At 33.8% G+C, this 12,824-nt stretch overlaps 1 long non-coding RNA gene and 1 pseudogene across 1 annotated transcript; both read left to right on the top strand.

The window, feature by feature from the left end:
- Nucleotides 1–5,942: 5,942 nt before the first annotated feature.
- Nucleotides 5,943–6,722, top strand: LOC148578201 (uncharacterized). Its single transcript, XR_015902654.1, has 3 exons — nucleotides 5,943–5,965; nucleotides 6,494–6,545; nucleotides 6,671–6,722. It is a non-coding gene; the product is annotated as an uncharacterized LOC148578201 (long non-coding RNA).
- A 1,484-nt stretch (nucleotides 6,723–8,206) lies between these two features.
- LOC107610926 (putative ribosome biogenesis protein RLP24) lies at nucleotides 8,207–9,202 on the top strand (annotated as a pseudogene).
- The last annotated feature ends 3,622 nt before the right edge of the window (nucleotides 9,203–12,824 follow it).

The raw sequence follows: 12,824 nt of genomic DNA, 5'->3' as shown, positions 1-12,824 counted from the left end.
TAGGTCCGATTCTCGTACCTGAGGTAATAAGAAAACTGATAACTTAATTCTTTACCACTTTAGACAATGCTGAAGGCTGGTATTCACTCATAATACATGGTCGAATAAAAAATTATGATCTGTTCTAGATAACCCTAAGTTATCTTAATAGAAGGTTTGGTGAGCATAATGATTAGGTAGGCCTTTATGGAAAGTAACCTCAGAGTGGGATGACTTGTGGGAGATGTGAAAGCCATAATCCGGTAAATCCGTGTCGAGATGGATTGGGACTTTACCATGGTTATAGAGGAGTTGGACACGTGTCCTGGAAACGTCCTAAGAAGGTCAACCGGAATACTACCAAGGGACAACAACAAAGTTGTGTGTTCACTAAAACAACGGGTGATACCGATAGATCTGACGGTTTGGGAATTGGTAAGCGAAAGATCGGTAACAAGGTGTTAAAAGTATGATTAAGTTGGTATGTATTTTTGGCTATCATAGATAGAAATCTAGTGAATGCCAGTCATGCTAAGTTGTGGTTGAGTACTTGAGGAAGTAAGTGATAGAGCTAGTACTAGACGAGAGATCAGAATAAAGCAGCAGAAACTTGCGGAAGTAGTAACACAAGATAGCTATGAATAGGAGTTGTAAAAGTTTACTATAATATCTTAAGTTTGAATATTAGAAGGGTTAAGCGGGTTACTGCAAGTAATGATCCCCAAATAGTTGGAATTGATTGCGGCTGCGAGCTTTGATGGTTCTAAAGCGGATGAGAAAATTATCATTGATGCATAATTGGATTTAGATGATGAGAGGGTGCAAGTTGTCATGTTTGAGAGATGAGTACTATGATGATTGGTCATAGTGACCTTGGATTTATATTGAGATTTATAATGGTTAGTTTTGAAAGACGAATGTGAAAACCATTAAATTGAAATGTTGATGCGGTACTGAGATTGGTTTGAGGGAACCCGTGACAGGTGGTAAACTCCAATTTTTGGGGAGGTACTGTTGAAAAAATTTTTTTTCCCAAGAATTTGAAAGAGTGTTGGTTATGGTTTTGAAGATGATTTTTGATATGAGTAACTCTAACAAAAGTGATGTGTCTCGAATGCTTTTATGGATTATTAAAGGAAAGCGGATTCTCATGATTTTGTTAAATTGTTATTTCAAACTCATTTGATTTCTAGAAATGAAAGGGGTTTTTGATTGACAAGTCAGAGACTTCATAACAGCAAGTCATGTAGAACTTCAAGGGTTTGAGAATAAGAAAGTAAGTTTGGAGGTTATGTTTGGAGTTGAACTATGATTAGAGGAATTGGCTTGGCAGAGAGAGAGGATAGTGATGGAGTATGATTAAGGTGTGGTGATGATCTTTGATTGATTATAGTGATGTGGGATGATGGCTATGATTAACGATGATGGCAATCTTATTGATGACATGATTTGAGATTTAATAGGGTGTGAGTTGATGAGACGATAAAAGTAAGGAACGAGGCTGTTGGTTGGCGTTGAACGAATGAACGAGACCCTCGGAGATAGAAAAATCAGAGCGCGGCAATGGAAGCGCGCAGAGTAAAAGGACCTTGGAACTGTTATGCGTTGGATATAAAGGCAGACTATGCTCGCGTACTCGCAGTGATGGATGGAATTTTCGAGGGCAAAAATTTCTGTTAGGGGATAAAATGTAATACCCGGTCTAACGAAAATTAATTAAATAGTAAATTAAATAGGAGCGAATATGGTTGGAAGATTTGGCAATTGGAATTTGATCATTTAAATATGATATTTGGATTCAGTGAATTTTTTCGAGTCGGAAAACATAGTTTTCTGCGTAAAAACACGCAGTGAAATTTTGACCGGCAGTACCGACTGAGATCTGTCTGGTACTGCAGTTGAGAAAATTGATTATAAGTAAATAAGGTTAAGAAAGGAGGAATTTTAATTAGGGAAGGTAGAAATATTTAAAATGCGATTTGGAGCGCTAATCTTAAAGGTTTTGGCCCAAAATTGGGCTAACGGACAAAAATAAGTAAACCGGGCCTAAGTGGGCCCAAGACCTAATATATATAAACATTAGTTATGAGCATTTCAGCTCATTCTACCCTAAAAGGAAGGGTTGGGGCGCTGAATTGAGAAGAGAGGAGGGAAGAGAGAAAACCTAACTCTCTTTGATCTTCAAACCACCATAACTTGAGCTACGGAGCTCCGATTGACGAGCCGTTTGCGGCCACGCATCGCTCTTTTCATTCTCTACAATTCTATCTAAGTTTTGTGGTGAGTAATCCACTGTCCTCTGCCCAGTTTTCATTTTCCTCTTCAAATTCGAATTTGGTTTGGGTTTTGTGGAAACCTTATGATTTTGGTTGTTTAGGAGTGCTCTAGTATGAGCCATGGGTGATATTCATCACAAACTTCAGTGGGTTAAGGTAAGAAACCCTCCAACCCTTGTGATTTATCATATTTATGAGCCCTAGGTTGATGTATGTATGTGATATTGGTTATGTTAGTGTACTTGGTGATTTTGAAACACAATTGGGAGGTTGGTGTTGCTTGTGGAGCTTTGGTGAGGCTTTGAGCTAAGGGTTGGTGGAGACTTCCATAGAAGGGGCTCAATTGGTTTGGCTACAAGAGGTACGGTTTAAGTTTCATTTAAGTACCGTATGGTGTGATGAGAATTCCTAGGCTAGATACCCCTAGGATTAAGTTTGGATTGTGTAAATGGTTGGTGCTAATATGCATAGTTGGTATGTAATGTGAATTAATGATTGGGTTGAGAATTGTGTGGCCTTGTATGCTTGGTGTATTGAGAATTGTATGTATTGGGTAATGAGTATTGAATTGAGGTCTATGCTTTTAAATTATGAATTGGGCCAGAGGCCGTGAATTTTGGGCCGAAGGCCTGAAAGAGGTAAGGAAGGTAAGTTGATGTGTGCATTGTATGATGACACAAGTGATTGGATGAATTTCAGATAATGAATATATGAATAATTGGGTTGGTTATTGAATAATAAGGTTTGAGGAGTTGAAGTGTGGAATTTGGTAATTTTGGGTGAAATTATGTAGATGAGGTATGCTTAGTTTTGGTTGAGATATATTATGTGGTCATATATGTGATTATGATTAATGATGCCTTGATGGTATGATGATGCATGAGAGATATGTATGTTGTGATATATGATTGAGGAATGATTAAGGTTGATTAGTGGGTGAAACCACGTGATAGTGAGTATGATATTGATTATGTATAATGATGATTGATTGAAAATAATATTGTTCGAAATTAGGATGAGGAAGGATGTATGACATGTTAATGTGTTTGCAATTTAGCCATTTGTTTGAAATGGGTAAAAACGGTTATATGGCGGTTTTGTGAATTGTGGTAAAGTGTTAATGTATGAGTTGAGGAGGCTTGATGTTGGTTTTGGTATATTTTGATTGATTTCAAAAGGGGTTGAAATTGGCATGATTTGGTTGATTTTGAAAAGGGTTGAAAATGGCTTGTTTTGAAAATGGCACTTTGTGGTCTTGTGTGAAAACATGGTTTTTGGGCATACTTTGATGGGACATAACTTGGACTGCAGATTTTTGTTTTGTTCCAAACTTATTTAGAAGTGAAATTGGATCCAGGATGTCCATGCTGTTCGAAGAACGGGCGAAAAACGATTTAAAATGAGAAAGTTATGTCCGTCGGAAGATTGGGGGTTGAATCTGTGAATTCTGCAGCTTTTAACTTAGAAAATTTTAGTAGAATGACCCTCCACGCGTAGGCGCACTTGGCGCGTACGCGTCGTTCTTCAAGAAGGCACCATCCACGCGTGCGCATGGTGCGCGCGTGCGCGTTGATGCGTTGCACCCAATGCCGAGCCATTTTCCCGAGAGTTGTGCCAGAGTTGTGCCAGTTTTGTGCCTGGGGCACAAATGCACCCACGCGTACGCGTGGCTGACGCGTACGCGTCGTCTGGCTATGTTTCAACCCGCGCGTCCGTGTGTATGACGCATACACGTCGATGAGCTTTGTGGCCATCCACGCGTGCGCGTGGAGGACGCGTACGCATGGCCCTGTTTTCATGCCAAAGTTAATTTTTGAGTTTAAAAAGCCAAACCTCATACTTCTAAGCCTCCGATCTCACCCCTTATGTATTAAATCATTACGATATGCCTAGCAATGAGAAAGGAGCTAGGGGATGTGGTAACTTACGAATGAAGCAAGGGGAAAAGTTATGATAAACGATGATCAAAGATGATTATATGAGATATGGAGGATGACGGTGGAAGTACTGTGTATGCCATGAGCCGAAGGGCTATATTTATTGATAAATGGCTGGTTCTTGATTGAACCATGAGCCGGGTGGCTGAGTTATTGCCGAATACAGCGGAGCCATGTTGATAAATTGGCTAGTTCTGGATTGAACTGTGAGCCGGATGGCTGAGTTATTGCCGGGTTACGGCAAAGCCATTATGGATTATGGCTGAGTATAAATGCATATATGATAAATGAACGAATATGATAAATGAATAATGATGGAAAATGTTGAATGTAAGTATGCTTGTGTTTTCTCTCTGGTTGTAAGGGTGACAGGGCACCGATACCCTATAATGGCGACAGGGCGCAGATACCCTCTAATGGTGACAGGGCACATATTCCCTCTAATGATATTATTGCGCAACAGAGAGACTGTGCCCGGGTTAGCTACCGGACACGTCGGGTTGGCTTGATAACCGACAGATGATATCATCAGCCATAGGGCAGGCACTCATCATTTGCATATGTTTGAATTGTTTGGGTTTGCCTATTTGTTTTGGATTTCTACATTATATATGCTATGTTACCTGATTATGTGCTACATGTTCTACTTGTACCTTAATTGTGTATTACTTGCCTGTATTGCTTGTGTTTGTACAACTGAGAGACCCCTCATGTTGGTGTCGGTAGAGGTTGAGGGCTGTTCTTGATGAGATGAATTGATGATGCGATTGCATGATGATGATGACCATTAGATGAGATGATTTGAGCTCCCTGGGTAGACGCAGTGATGTGATTTCACTAGCTCCAGGTGAGGGTATGATGTATTGATATAGAATTGCTGAGATAGGACGACTGATGATGGTTTTGTTTATGATTCTGAATCCGATTCGTGGGAGGGTCAGCGAGTTGGGAATCATATGAGATATGAACTAGATTTAGTATCCCCTTACGACAGTTGCCTATTCATGGATTAGTGATAATCTAGGCTGGATACTTGGTGAAAAGGAGTTTAGGATGCTTAATGAGTTTTTATTGCAGTGCATTGTATTTATTTGACACTTTTACCGTACTGGGAACCCATAGGCCCGGGGTTCTCATTCTGTATATATCTCTTGTTTTTCAGATACAAGTCCAGGTGCTCAGAAGTGAGTTGTGGGTCGTCTGAGAGACGGCGAAGATCTTTATTTTCTCTACTTTGTGTTTTGCTTAGAATCTCTCCACCTTTGTTTCGAAAAGATTATATTATGTATTGAACTCTTTTAAACTGGCCTATAGAGGCTCTCGTGTTTTCTTTGGGAGAGATTAGGATATACTGTTGTCAACTACTTTCATACTGTACCCTAGCCGGCCTAAACTTCACGGATCGCGACTAGTGGCTATTTACTTATATATATATATATATCTGTTATCTATCTCTTAATCTCCTTTATGCCTTGTTCGTATATCGCTTTCGGCTTCACTGTTTATCTTTTTGTTGTCGAAACGTGAGTGGTATGTCTTCGCGATTTTATTTCTACTCTTTTCAGGCTTCTCGATTAATATTCCTTTCGAATTTACCTATATCTATATATTAAAAATCCACCTGAGTGTCATACCACTGTAGTATCATTGACTTATGACTCGAGCATAAGGATTTGCATATTAGGGTGTTACATATTGGTTGCCGGTATTGGAACTGGTGGCACTGTCACCGGCACTGAACGTTACCTAAAAATGATGAACACCAACATAAAGGTTCAATTACTTCTTTGAATGTAATTATTTGTTATTTCAATTTAGTGAAATACACTTATTGATGGTGTGTCATTGACTTCCACTTTAAACTAACACGGGGTCCTGACTCCTGAATTCCAATTTCATAACTTGAAAGGAATTAGGTGCAGTTGTTATTGAATTGGAATAATAAAATACATAAATGATGATAACTTGTGCGTTATCATTTTCATATTCTAAATCCCTAAGGAATAGGCTCTATGATTTTGGTGTTCTTATGTTGGAGGAGAGAAAGAGAAGATTATGAAAGGAAAAATGGGACTAGAAAGAAGACAGAGAATATTTGTACAACTAATTGCATGTGTGGTTAAACCATTAATTTTGATTATGTTTCCAAATTAAGACTTGAATTATATCCATTGGTTAGATGTTTAGACAATTATGCCATATGGTTAATCTGCTGCTTGCATTTAACAGTGCCAGTAATTCATTGTTTGTTCTATCATCTTTCTCCTATCATTATAGTATGCTTTATTATATCTTTCTTAGGTGGTTGGTGTGGAACCTGCTGACAGAAGTATAATCTCAGGAGACAATCCAGGTATGAATCTTTTGCAAAGTTCATAAATGCACTCGTTCTTTTTTTAACTGTTTTGCTTTTTTATATTAATTTCAAGCTATTGATTCTCTTCTCAGCTGTTGACTGTATTCCAATTTTTGATGCAGGTTTCATGCCAAACATTTTGGATATCAAACTGCTCGACGAAGTTATCAAGGTAAATGATAAAATCATTCCTCCTCAGTTTTATATTCGCATTTCTATTTTTGTTCACTGTAACTTCATTGCTAGTTCATTTCTACTTTGGCATTTCTATACTGAAGAACAAACCTTGTGATTTTCTTCATTTTAGGTGATATAGAGATTCAATTGTAAAATAACTACTGAATTTTATTATGCTTTATTTTTCTTTCCTTGAGTGTCATCTACTTAAAACTATTTTTTACTCTTCACTAAAGGATTCCAAACCATAATAGAAACTTTGCATTCATTTGTCCAGATGTATTCATTAAATATCCTCTATATATGTGTCATCAACTTTATAAAACCATGTACGCATCATAATAGAATTAGTTAATAACAAGCCATAGAGTAAGACTAAACCAACCTCATTGGCACATCTTTTTAATTTATAGGGTTGCAATATATATCTGCATAACGTAAGACTAGAAAATGAAATAATAAGAATAATTACAATAGTATTAAAACAAAGATTTTACCCCAAATTAAAATAGTAGTCAATTATATTATGTATTAAGACTACTGTCTACACTCTACAGATAAATAGATGTTCAAAAAATATTTTTCTATTCAATATTAGAGAATCAATTGTTTTCAGTCAATATCAGTTAATTTTTTTTACTCTTCACAAGCTATAAATGCAAGTTTTATAGATTGAAAAGAAAGAATGAGTTTTTCATAAGCTAATAAATGCATATAAAAAACTATTTTTCAAAATAAAAAATTGAGTTATTAAAAGAAAAAAAAACTATCATTTAAAACCATAGAATTCACTATAAAATTGTTTGTTATCTCAGCATAAGTGATCTCAGAAGTTATTTTAATCTACCAATAAAAAACCACTTAAACTAAGATGCTAACATACATATTCTAATGTAAACAAATCTAAAGACTTGAAATTGTTCATTTATTTAAGATTACATACAGGTAATGGTGGGTTTACAATTTGAACCATTTATTGAAGATTTGACCTCTCTTGTTAAATCTGGGGAAGTACCAATAAGCAGAATTGATGATGCTGTTGAGCGAATTTTGAGAGTGAAGTTTGCCGCTGGTCTTTTTGAATTTCCTTTTAGTGACAGATCTTTGCTAGATATGGTTGGATGCAAGGTAAGAAAATAATCTCTTTGACCCTTTCTAAGTTGATTTTTATTTCATGATTCAAATATCAACATCATTGCAGGTAATTGTGTAAACTATTGCTGCTTAACTATGTCTATATTTAAATAAAGTCAAGTGAGAAATAGTTAAAAAATTAGTTCTAACTCTGTTTACCCTCATTGTTTAGCAACATAGAGATCTAGCACGCGAAGCAGTTCGAAAGTCCTTGGTTCTGTTGAAAAATGGAAAAGATATTAGCAAACCCTTTCTTCCATTAGATAGGAAAGCAAAGAGAATCCTTGTTGCTGGGACTTATGCCGATGATCTTGGATTTCAGTATGGAGGTTGGACCAAAACTTGATATGGATGTAGTGGGAGTAGTACCATTGGTAAGCCATTAATTTTGCTGCTTTTTCGACATACTTTGTTTCCTCTAAAAATCTGAGAACCTTTGTTGCCTTCTCAACAATACTGAAGTACTACTTTGCTCATTGCTTCATTAACTAACAAATCTAGAAATTCATTTACTCCATCTATTCCCAAGTTTCGACATTAGTTTTCTAGTAGGGATTGTCCTATACTTATACTTATGATAGCAGTTAAGATTGATTTATACTCTATCGGTTGCTCATGAAATGCTCTAGAGTGACAGGTAGGTATGTATGGTTGGTTATAGGCTTATAGCCCCGGTTTACATGCTATATATGGTGCAGATTTATGACAAACTTCTCTTGCAGATTTTCTAATTTTGTAGATCTAAATGCCACAAGAACTTCAAAATGAAGAGGAATCCTCGGAAAGTAAAATGGACCAAGGCGTATAGGCGAGTGCATAGAAAGGATATGACTCAGGTAAATGAAACTTTATATTTCCTTTCTTTTGGCCTACGTGTATGTGTCGTTCATAATTGTGGTTTGAAAGAGCTTCATGTCTGTTATATATTTCTTTAGGATTCAACCTTTGAGTTTGAGAGAAAGCAAAACAGGCCAGAGAGATATGACAGGAATCTTGCGGAGAACGTCCTCAAGGCCATTCCAAAGATTGAAAAGATCAGATTCACCAGGGAGGAGAGGCACCATAAGAATAGGTAATTCATCAGTTCCACTTTTACATGTATGAGGAAGCCTTACAATGCCCTCCCATTTTGTTATTTGCTGACATTTTGTCAAATTTTTAATAGAATGAAGGGCAAGAAAGAAAAGATACAAAAGGAGGCAGCAAAGGAGTTGGAGCAGGGCATCAGGTTGGTCAAATCTCCTTTGGCCCTTCAGAAGGACCCATCTCTTACATTACCACAAAAGATCAAAGTCTCTGTTTCCCAACGGCAATCAGAGGACAACAATGCGATGGAGCAGTGATGTCAATGCTGCACTCTGTGTGTGTGTGTGTTTCATTTGTTTGATGTTTGTGACTTAGATTCGAAGTGTCGAACAGCTCGATCAACCAACCAATAGAGTTAGTTCACAAGAACCCTTGTTTCCTCTTGGTTTCGATCAATCAACCTGTTATCTAATATTCTAAAAATTTTATTTCTATATTTAAAAGTTTGTTTGTATGAATTGATTACTATTTTTTAAATAGAAAAAATAATTAAAAAATATAGCTATTAAAATCGACGGTAGCGTTGTCGCTTTTTGTCGGTATTTAAATAATTAAATCGACGGCAACTGTGTCGATTTTATTAAATCAAATATCAACAGAAACGGCGTCGATTTTATATAATAATATCGATGGCAATGTTGTCGATTATATTGAATCAAATATCGACAAAAATGTCGTCGATTTTTTATAATAATATCGACGGCAGGGTTGTCGATTTTAGTGAGTAATTAAAATTTTCAAACTCATATTATAGACGGAAATAATGTCGATTTTATTAAATTATTATCGACGGCCAGGCTAGCTGTCGATTTTATTCAAATTCTGAAAAATCGACAAGCTTAATAGCGATCACCACCGCCGTCCATTTTGCCGTTGATTTTTAATATTATCGACGGCTAAGCCGTCGATTTTAACGATGTTTGTTGTAGTGATACTTGCATTGTGGTAATTTATTTTACCTTTAGTAATAAAAATAATTATTAATATATTTATCAGTAATTAAATATTAATTATCTTATTTTTTCAGTTAGGAAATTTTAGTAACAATTATAATCGGTAAAATTTTTTTAATAATCACAAAAGTCTTATAGCTTATAATAATAATAATAATAATAAATATATTTATTACAAAAAATTAAATAATTTATAATTACAAAGCAGTGGTCGTAAAAATTTGTTATTAAAAACTATTTTTTAACATTGTACTCTATTTTGTTGTGTTTTCAGTTATTTTAGAATAATAAAACATCAGATTTAGAACATATATGAATGTTAATGGACTAATGAATTAATAATTATAATTAGGTCCAACTCGTTTAAGTACGTGGGTTAAATGAGTTGGTTTGTTTAACTCTGTTTTATTTATAGGCCATAATTTTTTAATTTAGACTACTTATGGTCTATCCCATAAATTAAATGGGCTGGCCTTTTTTTTTAAAAAATTATTTTTAGGTCAAAAATCTTAAATAAACAGTATTTTTTTAGTTGATAAGTCAGATTTTCAAATCGCATAAAGGAAAATATTGACTAAAAGTACTACTTTAAAAAAAAATGTAAAAAAAAATAAACGGACTGCTCGTTTAGTACGTCATTTTAATTGGGCTCAACCCGTTTAGCATGAAATTTAAACGAGTTTAATTTCAGAGGCAAAGGTCCTCCGTTTAAACGAGTAAACGGGTTAGTCCGATAAATTTAACCTATTTTGACGGTCCTACCATCCACCACCGCTCACCCACGATTGAAATCATTATCATCATTTATCATTACTACCACTACCAATACCATCACACTCCATCCCATTGTCACCAATTCATCTCACCTGTCGCACCTTCATCCATTGGCATTATTATTGTCTTTATTATTATCACATCCCACTCGAGCGAGTACCCCCTCGCAGCCTCCCACCCACCACTATCGTCACCTTCAATTTATACTATGAAATACTTAACTCTAACTCTTTCATCACTGTCCTACATCCAAAATTATCATCATTATTAATAATAAAAATTCAAAAAATAGAAATCGAAAGAAAAAAAACAAATTGAAGATTAAGAGAAAAAAAATAATGACAAAACAAATAAAGAAAAATAACAAAAATTTTTTAAAATGAAGATAAAGGTGGTATTCAATGAAGGTGATGACAGTAATTAAAGAGGTGTGGCCGTGATAAGATTGTAGAATGGTGATTATGGTGCAAAATGATGATAATGAGATAGTGGTAGCAGAATAGAATAGATTAGAGGTGACAAAATTGGTATTAGATAATAGTGATGAAAAGGGGCGAGTATTTGTGGTGAGTGATGATAAAATAAAGGGGGAGAGAACGGATTGACCATGGGTGATGGTGATAAAAAAAGAATGGAGAGAGAGAAAAAGTAGGATAGTAATTTTATAGAGAAAGTAAGTGTAATTTAATAATTTTACAAAAATTGTAACAATTGAATGAATACTTGAATTATTTTATCAAATAGAACATATTTTTTGAGATTATTTTATTATTATCATTTAAGAAGGTCATTTTGTCAACATCAAAATCTTTCGAAAATCAAAATAATTATTTACTAAAAAAAAAAACAATAACAGATAAACAAAAAACTAGCAAAAATAATATTATATAAGCATAATAAGGAGTTTTTGAATAATTTTGACGAAAAACATCCAATCTTCCATTTGTTCTTAATTTTCTTGCGAAGTTTTATTCTATATATATATATACACGTGTTAATTAAGTCATTTAGTCCTGCCGTAATAAAGTGATAATCTTATTGTATGATGTATGAGTGGTTCCTAAATGTGAGAAAAATAATTTATTGATCAATAGTGATAGAGAGTTCTTCATCACCTCCAACCTATTATTCATTCGAGTTTATCTTTTACAATTGTTAAATCACATTAATTTAGTAAAAGATTCGTTCATTCTATTATTAGGTGTCTTTAAAAATATTTTTTCTCGTCAATAATTATATATAAAAATGTTTAGAAATATTTTGATTAGCCAATAATTGTAAAAAAAATAATTAAAATACTTTTAGGCCAAAAAATTGACATAAGTCCCAAAATGGAGCTTGGTCAATTAATGTATATGAGTTTAGAAGGTTTTTTATTTTTTAAAGGACTTCTCAATTCCAAACCTGAAGATTTTGAAAATTTTTTTTTAAGGACTTTTCGATCCTAATAAAAAATAATTTTAATATAGGATATAATATGACATGAAGACATAAAGACATGTAATATATATAAAATATAAAGTATTATTTAGACAAATTGTAATAATATCTTAATATTTTATTAATATTAAAATATAAATTAATTTTTTAAATATTTTTAATGTATTTTTAATTATATAAATTATTTAAAATAATTTTTATTTTTTAATTATATAATATTTATAATTTTATTTTAAAAATATATGTTAAAAATAAAACTAAATATACTGATAATACATGTTATATTATTTAAGTGTGTTTAAGCGAATTTAAATTTTTTTTTATTAATATAATATAATTAAACAGGCATATTGCACAAATGTCAAATGAATATCGAATTTAAAATATATCCAATACACATATAATAACTTAGTAGAGTTTTCGTGTTTCATAATTTTTCATAAAGAGCTAAAAAAAATGTCATGAATTGTCCAAACAAGAAGATTATTTTATCAGAATGATTTGATGGATTTAGTCTCGCGAAATGTGCAGGATAATATTAATTTACTATTTTTTTTACTACAATTTTTTTTGCAATAAAAAAATTAATTTTAAAAATTCAAAATCTGTCTATAAAACTATAAAAGTCACCAAACCCTTCTGGCTCATATACAGCTGCATTACACCCATTTTGAGGTTTTTTTTTTTTTTATATATGAAAAAATTATTGATA

Source organism: Arachis ipaensis, chromosome B1 (genome assembly GCF_059453495.1).
Source record: "Arachis ipaensis isolate K30076 ecotype BB chromosome B1, ASM5945349v1, whole genome shotgun sequence".
Taxonomy (NCBI): domain Eukaryota; kingdom Viridiplantae; phylum Streptophyta; class Magnoliopsida; order Fabales; family Fabaceae; genus Arachis; species Arachis ipaensis.
Note: the sequence above shows the minus strand (reverse complement) of the source record. Positions and strands in the feature narration are given on the sequence as shown.